Below are 16,046 nucleotides of genomic sequence, written 5' to 3' on the forward strand. Positions count from 1 at the left end.
ATATTTTACCTTGATCTAACACCTTATGACTATTGACATCTGGCTGCAATAAAATTTAGCTGAGAGCTGAATTCCAGGAAAGAAAATATTGTCTAAATACAAGGTATTTTGTCTGTTCTTATTTGGATCTTTGTGTGCTTTATGTACAGCATTTCTTCCAGATCTGTGCAGTAATCCAGTGTGACACTTTGCCCCCGTGCAAGAGCTTCCCGAAAAGACCAGTCACTGCTGCTCTCTTGCTTTGTGCAGTGTGACTAGTCTTGTCTCCGCCCCCTCCTGTCGTTTTCTCCAGGTAGCTTGTAGTGGGTGGAGCTACTGGATCTCTCTCAAAGCTCTGCTCTTTGCATAGGCTATGTACAGCACAGCAATGATGTCAGCAATATTTTTGCAAGGTAGAATCTGGGTTTGCACAGGAATTCAGTGCACACAAAGTGGCTTTATATCCTTCTGTGGATAATGATGAATGTATTTCAATGAGCGTTAATTTTAAGTGCCAGACAGGCAATTTTATTGAAAACATAGCAAAATATTCCACTCCTACAAATCAAAAAAGAAAAAGAAAAGAAAGGAAAGAAGTGGAGAAGTAACCATTCTGAGGATCATCAGTTTTGTGTTAAAAAGGTAAGACCCCATACACACTATACAACTTTTGTTGTCTGATTTCCTTTAGATTTACCAAGCATACAAATTCAAACTCTTAGGCTCGGTTCACACAGGGGCGACTTGTCCAGGCGACTTCGCCGCCTGACAAGTCGCGCTCCGTTCTGTACTATGGAACCGTTCTAATAGGAGTGACTCAAGTCGCTCCGACTTAGAAAAAAGGTTCCTGTACTACTTTGGGGCGACTTGCATTGACTTCTATACAGAAGTCGTTTTGCAAGTCGCCGCTGATCGTGTGCAGGTCGCGGCGCTGCAAGTCGTGCCGCCCCTGTGTGAACCGAGCCTTAAGGTTTGACCTTTATATTATATGGTTTTGGTAAATCTGAAGTAAAAAAGGAAAAAATCTACAGAAAATTGTATAGTGTCTATCCAGCTTAACAGTCATAACAGTTTAGTTGAATAAGCTGTGTATGAAAGTATAAAGGTACACAATCTCACAATCATTTAACTTCTAGGGTCAGCTACTGATTTTAAGAAGAGTCAATGCAAGGCGACTGATTTGGTGTTTTGTTATGAAGATGCAGCGAGAAAATAATGGTAATGGTGAGAGACACAGACTGTGGGGACCTACATGTTCCACCATAGGAGGTATGTTTCTGACTTGGGGAAAGTACCAAATTAGTGATTTCTAACTGTTAGAATCTACCTAAACCAAGAATGCAAATGTTATATATTACAGCTTACCAGTTCTTAGATATGGCTGCATTAGTGGTCATTTTTCTGGCTAAGAACATTTTCAGCAAGTACAGAAAATACTTGTTGATCATGCCAGAAATGCAGTGTCCTTGTCATTTCATGTGAGCTGAACTACAGTATCTCACAAAAGTTAGTACACACCTCGCATTTTTGTAAATATTTTATTATATCTTTTCATGTGACAACACTGAAAAAAAGACAGTTTGCTACAATGTAAAGTAGTGGGTATACAGCTTGTATAATAGTGTACATTTTTTGTCCCCTCAAAATAACTCAACACACAGCCATTAACGTCTAAACCACTGGCAACAAAAGTGAGTACACCCCTAAGTGAAAATGTCCAAATTGGGCCCATTAGACATTTTCCCTCAGTGTCACATGACATGTTAGTATTACAAGTTCTCAGGTGTGAATGGGGAGCAGGTGTGTTAAATTTGGTGTTATATCGCTTTCACTCTCTCATACTAGTCACTGGAAGTTCAACATGACACCTCATGGCAAAGAACTCTCTGAGGATCTAAAAAAAAGAATTGTTGCTCTATATAAAGATGGCCTAGGCTATAAGAAGTTTGCCAAGACCCTGAAACTGAGCTGCAGCATGGTGGCGGACACCATAAAGCGGTTTAACGGGACAGGTTCCACTCAGAACAGAATAAGTTGAGTGCACGTGCTCAGCGTCATATCCAGAGGTAGTCTTTGGGAAATTGATGTATGAGTGCTGTCAGCATTGCTGCAGAGGTTGAAGGGGTGGGGGGGGTCAGCCTGTCAGTGCTCAGACCATACCCCACACACTGCATCAAATTGGTCTGCATGGCTGTCATCCCAGAAGGAAGCCTCTTCTAAAGTTAATGCCCGCAAACAGTTTTTGGAAGACAAGCCGACTAAGAACATGGATTACTGAAACCATGTCCTGTGGTCTGATGAGACCAAGATAAACTTATATGGTTCAGATGGTGTCAAGCGTGTGTGGCGGCAACCAGGTGAGGAGTACAAAGACAAGTGTGTCTTGCCTACAGACAAGCATGGTGGTGGGAGTGTCATGGTCTGGGGCTGCATGAGTGCTGCCGGCACTGGGGCGCTACATTTCCCTGGGAGAACCATGAATGCCAACATGTACTGTGACATACTGAAGCAGAGCATGATCCCCTCCCTTCGAAACGCTGGGGCAACAGGGCAGTATTCCAGCATAATAACGACCCCAAATACACCTCCAAGACGACCACTGTCTTGCTAAAGAAGCTGAGGTTAAAGGTGATGAACTGGCCATACATGTCTCCAGACCTAAACCCTATTGAGCATCTGTGGGGCATCTTCAAATGGAAGGAAGAGGAGCACAAGGTCTCTAACACCCACCAGCTCTGTGATGTCATCATGAGGGAGTTGTAAAGAACAACGCTCTGGTGAACTCCATGCCCAAGAGGGTTAAAGCAGTGATGGAAAATAATGGGCACACAAAATATTGACACTTTGGGCCCAATTTGGACATTTTCATTTAGGGGTGTACTCACTTTTGTTGCCAGCGGTTTAGACATTAATCCCTGTGTGAGTTATTTTGAGGGGACAGCAAATTTACACTGTTATACAAGTTGTGTACTCACTACTTTATGTTATAGCAAAGTGTCATTTCTTCAGTGTTGTCACACAAAAAGATATAATAAAATATTTACAAAAATGTGAGGGGTGTACTCACTTTTGTGAGATACTATAGAAGCAAAACAATGTTATCTTTCTCGTATAAACTACTAAACTCTCCTTCCCCCATCTAATGAAGATGAACAAAGACATATGTTTTTGATGCCTACTCTAGGTGGTATCTGGATGGCAAGTGTTATTCACAAGGTTAAAAAAAGTAAGGTAAATAATGCAGCCACCTCCTCTATTAGAGGGCTTTCACACCTATAGCGTCGGCGGTAAAACGCCACTATTTTTAGCGGCGTTTTACCGTCGGATTTGCAGCGCATTTTCGGCCGCTAGCGGGGCACTTTTATCCCCCGCTAGCAGCCGAGAAAGGGTTAAAACCGCCCGCAATACGCTGCAATAGTGGCGTTTTGCCGGCGGTATTGCAGCACTGCCCCATTGATTTCAATGGGGAGCAGTGGTGGAGGAGTGGTAAACACACCGCTCCAAAGAAGCTGCTAGTGGGACTTTTCCTGGCGTCCTGCCAGCGCACCGCCCTCAGGCTTTCACACTGGAGACAATGGTGCAGCAGTTTGAGGGCGTATTGCAGGAGCTATTTATAACGCTATAGCGCCTGCAAAACTTCCTCGGTGTGAAAGGGGTCTTAGTGGTAAGCTGCAAAATATAAAGTGCTTGTTTTGTGGTTTAGATACACTTTAATTTTTTGAACTCAACCCTAAGAGCAATGTACTTTAAATGGGACCAAATTTATAATTCATCTATCAGAGGACTGGAATCTGATTGGCTGCCTTGTGTAGCTGCATTTGTACATCATAAAGTAGGCCTACGCATAGAGGTAAGAGTGATGCTTGATTTTCCATAGAACAGATTCATACAACTATCCAGAATATACACTATATTACCAAAAGTATTGGGACGCCTGCCTTTACACACACATGAACTTTAGTGCCATCCCGGTCTTAAGCCTCATACACACAATCAGATTTTCAGCAGGGATATGTGTGAAGACAGACTGTTGGCCTAAATCTGACCATTAGTACGCGCTCCATCAGACAATTGTTGTCCAACTTTCCGCCAACAAATGTTGAATGGCAGGCTAGTAAATTTTCGGCAGACAAAGGTCTGTTGTCAGATTTTCCTATCGTCTGTACACAAGTCCGTCACACAAAAGTTGAAAGTATGAACACGCTCAGAATCAATGCTCACTAAACACAACATTAGCAGAAGGTGCCTAAAGGGTGGCGCTCAAAAGCTGAAATTCCTCGTAGTACGTCACTACGTTCGCGTTTGTTGGCTGACAGTTGTGTACTGTTTGTATGCAAGACAAGTTTCTGGCACATGCCCTTCAGACAAAGGTCTGATGCTTTGTTGGCCAACAATCTGATCGTGTGTACCAGGCTTTAGTTCGTAGGGTTCAGTATTGTGTTGGCCCACCCTTTGCAGCTATAACAGCTTCAACACTTCTGGGAAGGCTGTCCACAAGGTCTAGGAGTGTGTCTATGAGAATGTTCCAAAAGCGCATTTGTTAGGTCAGGCACTGATGTGGGATGAGAAGGCCTGGCTTGCAGTCTCCACTCTAACTCATCCCAAAGGTGTTCTGTTGGGTTGAGATCAGTACTCTGTGCAGGCCAGTCAAGTTTCTCCACCCCAAGCTTGCTCACCCTTGTCTTTATGGACCTTGCTTTGTGCACTGGAGAAGGGATTATGGTGTCGGGTTGTTTTTCAGGAGTTGGACTTGGCCCCTTAGTTCTAGTGAAGGGAACTCTTAAGGCACAGCATTACAAGACAATTTGGACAATTTCATGCTCCCAACTTTGTGGGAACAGTTTGGGGGTGGCCCCTTCCTGTTCCAACTGATACATTTGAAGGAGAGCTTGTTCTTTTGAAAAACAACAAACTCAATGGGTTTGATTTACTAAATTTGGAGAGTGCAAAAACTGGTGCAGCTGTGCATGGTAGCCAATCGGATTCTAACTTCAGCTTTCTCAATTAACCTTGGAAGCTGATTGGTTTCTATGCAGAGCTGCAGCAGATTTTGCGCTGTCCAGTTTTAGTAAATCAACCCCACTGTCTGGATCACTATGTGAAAATTAAGCAAAGAAAGCCTAAAAAAGAAAAGTAAGGCCAATGCCATCACATCTAAAAATTGGTAATTTGTAATGTAAGTTTTACTTGAGGTGATTGTAAGTTTTACATAACTAAACTGCAAAAGATTGACTGATCAGCTGAAGAGCGATTTGCTCAGTGTGCTGTGGTCCTGATATTTCATATGTCAGTTTAGGTTGGAATCTTCCATCTTTGATGTGGACACTCCTTGCAGTCCACAAGGCACATACCTTTCTGGTGACACTCTATGCATTCAATGTTGCTTACTCTGTTATCTTTTGCAGCTGATTCCTAAATTCTTAGCAAATTTTCCTTGATTATAATCAGTGTCATGTGTTGTATGTTAGTCTTTTGTGAGAAAACTATCATGTTCTCAGAACTTTGATTAGTATCTAAGGGTATCCTAATGTTAATGTCTTCTCAATAATGTGTTATTAACCCCTTGCCACCGATGTACGTACTCGGCTTTTGGGGGTAATACCGCTTCCTGACGACGTCATTACTACGAAACGTATGTCGAGGCGCATTACGGTCAAATTGCTGTTGGTCCAAACGCTTGGTTCCTGAGATCCAGGGGTTGGAACGCACGCCAATTCAAGCAGCGGAAGCGGCACAGCTAGGTTCCAATTCACCCCGTCTGATCCGTTCGTTCCCTCTAGTGCCGAGGTTTCGGAACTTTTAAAGTAAGAGGCCATTTGGCTTTTTTTTGTTTTTATGTTATTTTAACCACTACCATACAGGGCACTTTCACCCCCTTCCTTCCCAGCCCAATTTTCAGCTTTCATTGCTCTAGTGCTTTCAATGACAATTGCGCGGTCATGCTACACTGTACCCAAATGAAATGGTTATCATTTTGTTCGCACAAATAGAGCTTTATTTTGGTGTTACTTATTCACGACTCCGTTTTTTATTTTTTGCGATATAAGCGCAAAAAAAGCGGAAATTTGGAAAAAAAACAATATTTTCTTTTTTCTATTTGAAAAGAAATCCAATAAAATCAAATTTTGTCATAAATTTAAGCCAAAATGTATTCTGCTACATGTTTTTGGTAAAAAAAATTCCGTTAAGTGTATAATTGGTTTGTGTGATCAGGGACATATGTACGCAAATGATCATGTACATATGTGTGCAGGTGATCACATACATATGTGTGCAGATAATCATTGGGACATGTGATTTTAGTGGGACATATGTGGGGGACATGTTTTTATTATTGGGGACATGTGTTTTTATTATTTGGGGACATGTGTGTTTTGGGGACATATGTGGGGACTGTGTTTGTACTGTGTGGTGTGTTGTGTGTTGACACTAGACTGATGATCAGTGAGTAAAAAGCTGTAAAAAACAGCTCATACTCACTGATCATCAGCCGGCTGCAGCGTTCTGCTCTCCTCTCCTCAGCGATGACTTCCGTGTGAGGAGAGGAGAGCCGATTGCCTAGCAACCGGCTGTTTGTTTACATCACATGACGGCCGTGATTGGACACGGCCATCATGTGATCAGGAGGGCCAATCACAGAGCCCTCCTGCCGATCTGAGATGTGCCGTGTCCGGGTGACACGAGCACATCGGGATCGCGCCGCTGCGCGGGCACGCGCGCGATCCCGCTACTTCTGAAGGACGTTCCTGAACGTCCTATCAGGAGTAGACGGCTCCCACCCGCCCGTATATATGCATTGGCCAGGTGGGAAGTGGTTAAATAAAACGTTATTATGCCATGGTCCGGTTCTCTCTATATTTTTTCTTGAGCAAACATGGATTGAAACAATATCACCGGTACACCTAATTATAAGTTCCCCATCAAGGTTTGCAGTTCCCTAAACCTGCTAAAGCTTCACCTGACTTTACTTTTTAAATAAAGGGGTCAAGGTGAGTCAGTGAGTAGGCTACTTATCATAATTTCACTGGGTGCTGTGGTTGTCCATTTTTACGAAGCGGTGACGGGATACAGGATTTACACCTACTCCAGTTTCACTATTTTCTATGGACAATTTGTTTATTTGTTTTATACGTTTACTTTTTTTTAGCTGAATACTTATATGTATTTAATGTATATTGCAGTATGTATTGAATAATAAGATACTCACGGTATCAAGCACTAGAGCACTTTATTGTTACTATTTTATGGTAGCGCCCCCTTTACCATTTTACAACCTACAACGATACCGGGATGATGCCCGCAGCTGCAGGTACTCTTAGAGCCGGCGATCGGCTTTCCAGATATAACAACCGATGCGGCTAAAAGCCACTCGGCTGTTATACCGGAGGAGTGGGAGGGGACGTCCCCGCCCTCCCACTACCTCCCACCGCTCTTACCGGGGATACCGTTCCATCGGGGAGCCCCGATCAAACATCTGCCGCTTCTGCCGGCTAGGGACAGACTGGAATGAAGCCCCCTAATTGTAAACACGGAAGCGACGTCATAACGTCACTTCCCGTTTACTCGGCTGCCAATGGCGATCTGAAAACGTCGATCTGAATACGTTGAAGTGCAAAGGAGGGATTGGGGTCTTTTAGACCCCCGATCCCTCCATAAAGAGTACCTATCACCACCTATTACTGTCACAAGGGATGTTTACATTCCTTGTGACAGCATTAAAAGTGATCAATTTTAATATTTTTTTTTTAAACAATTTATTAATTTTAAAATAAATAAGACATTTTTTTTTTCAAGCGCCTCCGTCGCCGCCAGCTCACGCAGCAAAGAACGCATACAGAAGTCACACCCGCATATGTAAACGGTGTTCAAATCACACATATGAGGTATCTCCACGATCGTCAGAGCGAGAGCAATAATTCTAGCACTAGACCTCCTCTGTAACTCTAAGCTGGTAACCGGAAAAGTTTTTTAAAGCATCGCCTATGGAGATTTTTAGGTACCGTAGTTTGTCATCATTCCAATTATAAAGCGTGACATGTTTGGTATCTATTTACTCGGCGTAACATCATCTTTGACATTATACAAAAAAATTGGGCTAACTTTACTGTTTCGTTTTTTCAAAATTCATGAAAGTGTCCCTTTTCCCAAAAAGTTGCGTTTAAAACACCACTGCACAAATACCGTGTGATATAAAGTATTGCAACAACCGCCATTTTATTCTCTAGGGTCTCTGCTAAAAAAATATATATAATGTTTGGGGGTTCCAAGTAATTTTATAGCAAAAAATACGGATTTTAACTTGTAAACACCAAATGTCAAAAATAGGCTTAGCCGTGAAAGGGTTAAACTCTAATTTTACACTTTTCCCTGCCGGTACGTTTATAGTAAAGCCTGGTACACACGGGCCGAATATCGGCTGGTATTGGCCAGTGCAACGAAAAGCGACCAACATTCCTCCTATGTGTACACCAGCCTTTCTGACAGAAGCCAGGCGAACGTGCATGCTGGAAAGCCAGCATCCAGTCGGTATCCAATCAGCGCAGCTGACCAGTGTGTTCTGGAGGGGGCGGGCAGCCCCCCTTTTTAGTGGGGAGATTGCTGTACTAACCTTGGAGAGTTAGTACAGTGAGCTCCTCCTGAGCGCCTCCAGTTTCTTCTTCATTCAGCCCACTAGGTTGAAAAAATCTCATAGGGGGTTATTTACGAGCAAATTCACTTTGCACTGCAAGTGCACTTGAACATGTGCAGTGCAGTGCAGTCGCTGTAAATCTAAGGGGTAGATCTGAAATGAGTGAGATCTGATTTTATCATCCAATCATGTGCAAGCTAAAATGCTTTTTTTTAATTTTCCTTGCATATCCCCCTCGGATCTACAGCGACTTTACTTCCAAGGACACTTTCAGTGCAAAGTGGATTTGCCTTTAGTAAATAACCCCTGTACCAGGCTTTAGTCTCAGCTGTAGGTACCCTAGAAATGGCCTAAAGTTGCCGCACTAATGTAGTAATATGTGGTGTATACTAGCACATTATGGCAAAACCACCTTGGGCTTATTTAACCACTTTAATAGCCGGCACTTTTTCCCCCTTCCTGCCCAGGCCAATTTTCAGCTTTCAGCGCTGTCACACTTTGAATGACAATTGTGTGGTTATGCAACACTGTTCCCAAATGGAATTTTATCTTTTTTTTTTTTTTTTACACAAATAAAGCTTTCTTTTGGCGATATTTTAATCACCACTGGGTCTTTTTTTTTTTTTTGAAAAATACAAGTTTCTGTTATTAAATTTTGCAAATAAAGTCTTTCTTCATAAATGTAGGCCTGATGTATTCTGCTACATTTCTTTGGTGAAAATAACCCAAATCAGTGTATATTATTTAGTCTGCAGGAAAGTTATAGTGTCCACAAACTATAGTATATGCAGTATATCTGAAAATCGATGTACTGATGGCCTATCTCATTTCTTGAGACCCGAAAATGGCAGTAGAGTACAAATACCCCCAAAATTACCTTTTTGGAATGTAGACAGTCTGAGGTATTTAGTTAGAGGCATGGCTCTTTTTTTGTCATTTTTTGTTTGGAAAAATGAAGAAACCATTTTTTTTTTTTTTCTTTTACATACTGTCACCAGTGCACTACAGCGTCATCATATAACTGGTGTGGCAGTGATCAGGGACATTGGTCAACGTATGTATTTTTCTTTAGGTTTTAAAAAAAAAGTTTTTTCTTTTATTGTTTTTTACATACTTTGACCAGAGCTATACCACTCTGGGGAGTTGATCAGGATTTTTTTTTTTTTTTTACTATTATTGCTTATAGCAGTGAATTTCCTAATATTGTTTTACTGAATGACAGTGTGTAGACACTATGGGTGTTATTTACGAAAGGCAAATCCACTTTGCACTACAAGTGCACTTGGAAGTAAAGTCACTGTAGATCCGAGGGGGACATGCAAGGAAAACCAAAAACAGCATTTTTAGCTTGCACATGATTGGATGCTAAAATCAGTAGAGCTTCCACTCATTTCAGATCTAACCCTCAGATTACCCTTCCAAGTGCACTTGTAGTGCAACGTGGATTTGCCGTTAGTAAATAACCCCCTGTGTATTGTTGTGATTAGCTGTGATTGGCCACAGCTAATCACAAGGTACAAATGGGCTGTGATTGGCCCTGACTGTACCATGTGATCACTGTGACCAGTCTAAGGACTTGTGAGCAGGCCAAGGACTCAACCTTGCCATACAGAACTGTCAGGTCCCTAGCCCCACTTTTCTCCACTGCAGTAGAGCATAAGGATGAGTTCTGGCGTGTTAGCATACTCCACGTGCAGAGTCCGCCAGGAAGTCAGCGCAGCGCTGCACTAATCACAGGCGGTGTGACATTGCCCGATCTCTGCAGCTGTGCATCGGGCAATGTCTCACTGCCTGTGATTAGCGCAGTGCTGCGCTGACTTCCTGGCGGGCTCTGCACGTGGAGTATGCTAACACGCCGGAACTCATCCCTAGTAGAGCATGGCCAAGGACCTGCCCCAGCCTGTAATTGGTTAGTGAAGAACAGCAGCACATTAATAAGATAAACCTTGACCCTCTCCTATCAGCAAGCTATCTGAATTCGATTGACCGCACAGCAATGTAGTAAAACCAAATAAGCTTAGACTGCATCAACATGCAAAGTCTAAAGCTGACCAAAACAAATCAAATGTTGGTAAATTCCTGAAGAAATGCCCAAAACTTGCTCAGTGGGCATCCATCAACTTAAAAATCAAAGGAGCCACGTGGAAAATTGTCAGCCACATAGTGGCTACATTCAATCAGAAGCAGGCACTGTTCACATATTTTGGCAGATGGTGGGGTCGGCTATCAAAATACAATAACGGCAGCTGGAGATTCTTCCTGTGTAGCATGTATGGGGGAATCTGTTGCATATATATATGTATAGCCAGCTTAAGTCGTGCTGTATAGGGGAGTACCTCAGGCAATACAAAAACAAACTGGGGTACTACTTAAAATTCTACATCTGTCAACAGTTCTACTTTAACTCGCATCCTACGGTGTACCCTCTTCACTTTTCCACTTTTTGTTATGTAACAGCCTTATTCCAAAATAGATTAAATTCATTATTTTCCTCAAAATTCTACAAACAATACCCCATTATGAAAGAAGTTTGTTTGAAATCTTTGCAAATTTATTAAAAATAAAAAACGAAAATTTTTTGGAAGTTTCTTCTCTCTCCTCAGGGAAACACTGTCGCTGAGTGACCATCTGGTTCTTGGTCACCTCCCTGACTAAGGCACTTCTCCCCTGATCGCTCAGTTTGGCCGGGTGGTCCGCTCTAGGAAGAGTCTTGGTGGTTCCAAACTTCTTTCATTTACGGATGATGGAGGTGCTCAGTGGGACCTTCAATGCTGCATACATTTTTCTGTACCTTTCCTAGATCTGTGCCTCAATACAATCTTGTCTCAGAGGTCTACAGACAAATCCTTTGACTTCATGGCTTGTTTTGTGCTCTGACATGCACTGTTAACTGTAAGACCTTATATAGACAGGCATCATGTCCAGTCCACTGAATTTACCACAGGTGGGACTCAAATTGTAGAAACATCTCAAGGATGATCAGTGGAAACATGATGCACCTGAGCTCAATTTTGAGTGTCGTGCCAAAATACTTATGTATCTGTGATTTTTTTTTTTTTATAAATTTGCAAAGATTTCAAATAAACTTCTTTCACGTTGTCATTATGGGGTATTGTTTGTAGAATTTTGAGGAAAATAATGAATTTAATCTATTTTGGAATAAGGCTGTAACATAACACAATGTGGAAAAAAGTGAAACACTGAATACTTTGCGGATGCACTGCATATCCTAGATGCAGCAGGATTCCTATCATTGTGTTAAAGTGGAAATAAATCTTAACTGAATGACATTAAGGAGTGGATTTACTAAAGAAAACTATACAGTGCACTTTTCAAGGGCAGTTGCACTCATTTCCAGGTATGGCAATTTTTTTTTGCATAGTTACATAACACGATCTAGCTTGGATGTATGTATGGGTCATATCTTGGAAGAAAAAAAAATATTCTATATATATATATCAAAAAGAAAAATAAATACCGCGCTAAACCTAAATCTACACTAGTACAACTAAAAATCGCTGCAGCTCAGTTTTACAAGATACACGTAAACACAATAAGATAACAAAAGAAAAAAGCCGCACACATACATAAATACTGTAAATAAAATTAAATATAAAAACCTATGAGTGATTAATTGATTGCAATAGTAGTGAAAAAAAGTTGATCTACCCCTCGAATAAATAAAACATAACATAATTTATAAAGAATTATAAATAACAAGTGTTAATAATGAAATTCGAAAAATCCCAGAGAAGCGATAAAAAAGTCCAATAAATGAAAAATAGTCCAGTGAAAACTTAATAAATACCTAAATTTCATAAGAATTCATGTAAAAATAAAAAATATTAGATTAATAGTAGCAATAAAAATGAAATGTAAAAAATAATATATATTAGTGATAATAATAAAAAAAGGTGATGAGTGTAATAATAATGTAAAAATAAAAAATAAAATAAAAAATACAAAGTGTTCAACTGTGCAACCAAAGCGCACCAAAGGATCGTGACCACCACCACACAAAATATGCGCTTACCAAAAGACAAGTGATTTCATGCCCATAGTCAATCTCCACAGTACCGCCTCAGACCATTTTATAAATTATGGTATATTTGATTTATTAGAGGGGTATTCTATATATATACTCGTGCTGATGGTGAACAAATTAAGTGATAAATAGTGAATGTAGCTGCTATACACAAAGTGCTAGACACTTGGACAAAGTAAATAAATAAATACAGCGCTCACAAACATATATACATTATGTATGGAAAGTGCAAAAATGTTTCAGAATTTTTCAGACGTACCACAACTCCCCCACATGTGTCCCCACTCACCGGATCATGACGACTCCCAGCTTTTCAGTCTGGGGGTCACTACAGACTTAATATACAAGTAAAGGCGTAACTATCAAGACAATAAACATGAGAAAATAAACCACGGAATAAAGTCCATTGATAATAGGGCATAAAGCCACTACAATATTAAAAGTCCAATGTGAAAGTAGGTTTTGGATGGATGGATTCCACAGACAGGGCAGCCTCCACGAAGGAACTGAAACCAAGTTCCAAATTTCTACAATAAAAACACAAGGAGAGGGGCACCTCTGGTGTAGATATAAAGTACAATTTTTATTAATACATTCTCTATATAGGCAACTCACATTTTGTAGTAGATTTAAAAGCAAGAGTTGAAATCCATCAGGGAGTCATCAGATCTGTCATAAACTCACTGCGCTCACAGGGAACGCTTGGCCATGTCATGAAAGCACACCGCTAGTTGTAAATAGGCCAGCCGCGGTGGAGACACTGCTCCTTCAAAACGAGGCTTGGAGCGATGTTGTGGAAGGGCACGAGGAGATGATGTCACTGGTAAGCGACGCGTTTCCTGAGCATTGGGGTCGCGATGACGTAGCAGCCGCGCTCCTTCATCAAGCTCACTACAGACTTATGATGATATCCAGAGATGGCAGGTTCAGTATTGGAACTTGATGACAACTTCTTTAAGATGGTCACAAACTTATTTTAAGAAGACTTCTCAGCCGTATAAAGGGGTCCCCAAAAATGAAAGAGATGAACTGATAGTGAACTACAGCTAAGAACAGGCTTTATTGTGCATAAGAATGCATAACTGTACTTACAAACGTAAGCTAAAAACAGGCATAAAATGGAGATGACAATACAGCAAACACCGTTCCTGGCATTCTCTCTTCGAGACCGGAAGTGAAGTCAGTCATGCCGGAAGTTGCGTCAATACGTTTCGCCCTCCCACAGGGCATCATCAAAGGACCTTTGATGAAGGAACGAAAATTTCTGAAACATTTTTGCACTTTCTGCACAGCGGATTTGAAGCATTTTTCAGTTATTTTATGGACTTTATTTTTTGATGTTTTCCATTCATAATGTATGTATGTTTGTGAGCGCTGTATTTATTTATTTACTATGGGTCATACCTGGCCAGTCCCCAGGAAAGCTGGAAATACCTGTAGCAGGCTTGACCAATGTAACTATGGTAAAATGACCCTACCTGGAATTTACCGTAGCTATAAGAACTCTGTGTTAGCCCTGGTTCACACTGGTGTGATTTGACATACGATTTGATATGTCAAATTGGCAGCAATTGTCGGCAATGGCACCATCCTAATCGGTGCGCCGTCACATTTTCGGCACCGCACCGATTTCAAAAATTTGTTTCTGTACTACTTTTTGCGACTTCAGGTTGTGATTTCCATTGACATCTGTGCAGAAACCTGGACAGATGTCTGTGAAATCACCTCTGAAATCGGAACGGACATGCCAGAGTGAAATCACGCAAGTTAAGCTGAACTCTCACGGCTTCATTCCTGCAGTTTAGTGTCAAGTGAACCTTGGCTTAAGCTGTGTTTTATGAAAAAATATATTTCCTTTCAGCTTGATGCTCATTATTCTATTCCATGCAGCCTTCCACACTGAGAACTCTGAGGGTGGTGCTCATAACAGTAGAACATTTGACCTACAGTTTTAGAGGCTCAGATTTTGGATCAGTCTTAAAAGGAATAACATCTGCTATATGGATGAACTAAGACAGCCTGGAGCACGTCCTAAGTGCTAAGATGGAAATTAGGCACACAGCAAGGTGGCTGTGTTCTCTGATTGAATCAAGATAAAATATTATTTGAATGCAATGTATGTTTATTGTGATGTATCCTCAATTAAGAACAAATTTCATGAATGGGCAAATAGAGCACCAAACCCTTAAAGTAGTCACAAAAGAAGACACGTGAAACACACAACGGTACTTAAAATCCCAGGAATGAATACACTGACAAAATATTTCTTAGAAAACAATTGTTACAGCTTTATTCCATACACAACATAAAGGAGGTTTAAAAACCATAAAATATTTAAAAGTACAAATACAAAAAAGCAAGTACAGCAGACACAATAGCTTTCAGCCTACTTCGTATTATAAATATCATACATAGAGTATCACAAAATCATAGTTGTATAACTTGGGTTGATAATGATGAAACATTCAGATATAGAGACTAGAATGCTGTGACACATCTACGTGTTTTGCTTCATGAGCTTTATCAGGAGATCACATATAGTAGTAATAAGAAAACAAATGTTAGACCACATAAACAGCACAATACAGCAACCAAGTATACTGTATATGGAGGTACTTGATTTAGAGCTACACACAGCTGATATCTGAATGCAAAGATATATATGTGTGGTCAACATAGCGAAGAAGGGGTCAAAGCTGCCAAGTCCACCCTATGGAGCAGTGAAGGCAAGTGCAAATATACAGCGGGGTTTCACTCCACCCAGGGTTAAAATATATAATAAGATCATTAAATGGGCTTATAACCACTCATGGTCTTCAATTGCACAAACAAGGGATAAACAGAGCCCACACACCAGACTGTACAGCCAACAGTGAGTAAATGTAAAGATATACTGTATAACTAAAAACAAATTGAAGGGCACCACTGAGTGACCTAGAAAGGTACAAAGAAGTTTATTATTGCAGTTTTAATACACTGCAATCACTTGATATGTGCTATGTATTAAAGAAGATATTTTCATCATTTTACAGGTTCCCTTTATATTCTATATAATGAACGCACCTAGGTCAGTGTGTACTATGTCATTCAGCATAAATTGTGTAGAATTGTCCAGGTTTAAGAAAAAAAAGACGCCACCCAAGCCCTATCAGGTATGACATGACAAAGACGACTGTCAGTGTGTGCAGACAGCAATACTCCCATGTAAGGTTAACCTTTAACTACAGACGTGCTGGAATTCCCCTCTCACCTGAGCCAGTATCGGCTCACAGATCTGAGTTTCTCTCAGATTTTATTTCGCTAAGCAGGGCCTCACTTTGTAAAGGTTTGATGTTTTATTGTGTGCATTCAAGTGTGTGTGTGTTTTTTTTTTTTTTTTTTTTTTAGAGACAT

At 40.8% G+C, this 16,046-nt stretch overlaps 1 protein-coding gene across 1 annotated transcript in view; it reads left to right on the plus strand.

The window, feature by feature from the left end:
* Positions 1-16,046, plus strand: part of MAP3K13 (mitogen-activated protein kinase kinase kinase 13) — a 230,377-nt gene that overhangs the window by 11,148 nt on the left and 203,183 nt on the right. The window contains exon 2 of the mRNA XM_077448443.1: positions 1,116-1,248. The gene's annotated coding sequence lies outside the window, so the exon portion shown is untranslated. The remainder of the gene's footprint in view (positions 1-1,115; positions 1,249-16,046) is intronic.

Source organism: Lithobates pipiens, unplaced genomic scaffold (genome assembly GCF_037356315.1).
Source record: "Lithobates pipiens isolate NorthernLeopardFrog02 unplaced genomic scaffold, aLitPip1_a1.2 Scaffold_22, whole genome shotgun sequence".
Classification (NCBI taxonomy): domain Eukaryota; kingdom Metazoa; phylum Chordata; class Amphibia; order Anura; family Ranidae; genus Lithobates; species Lithobates pipiens.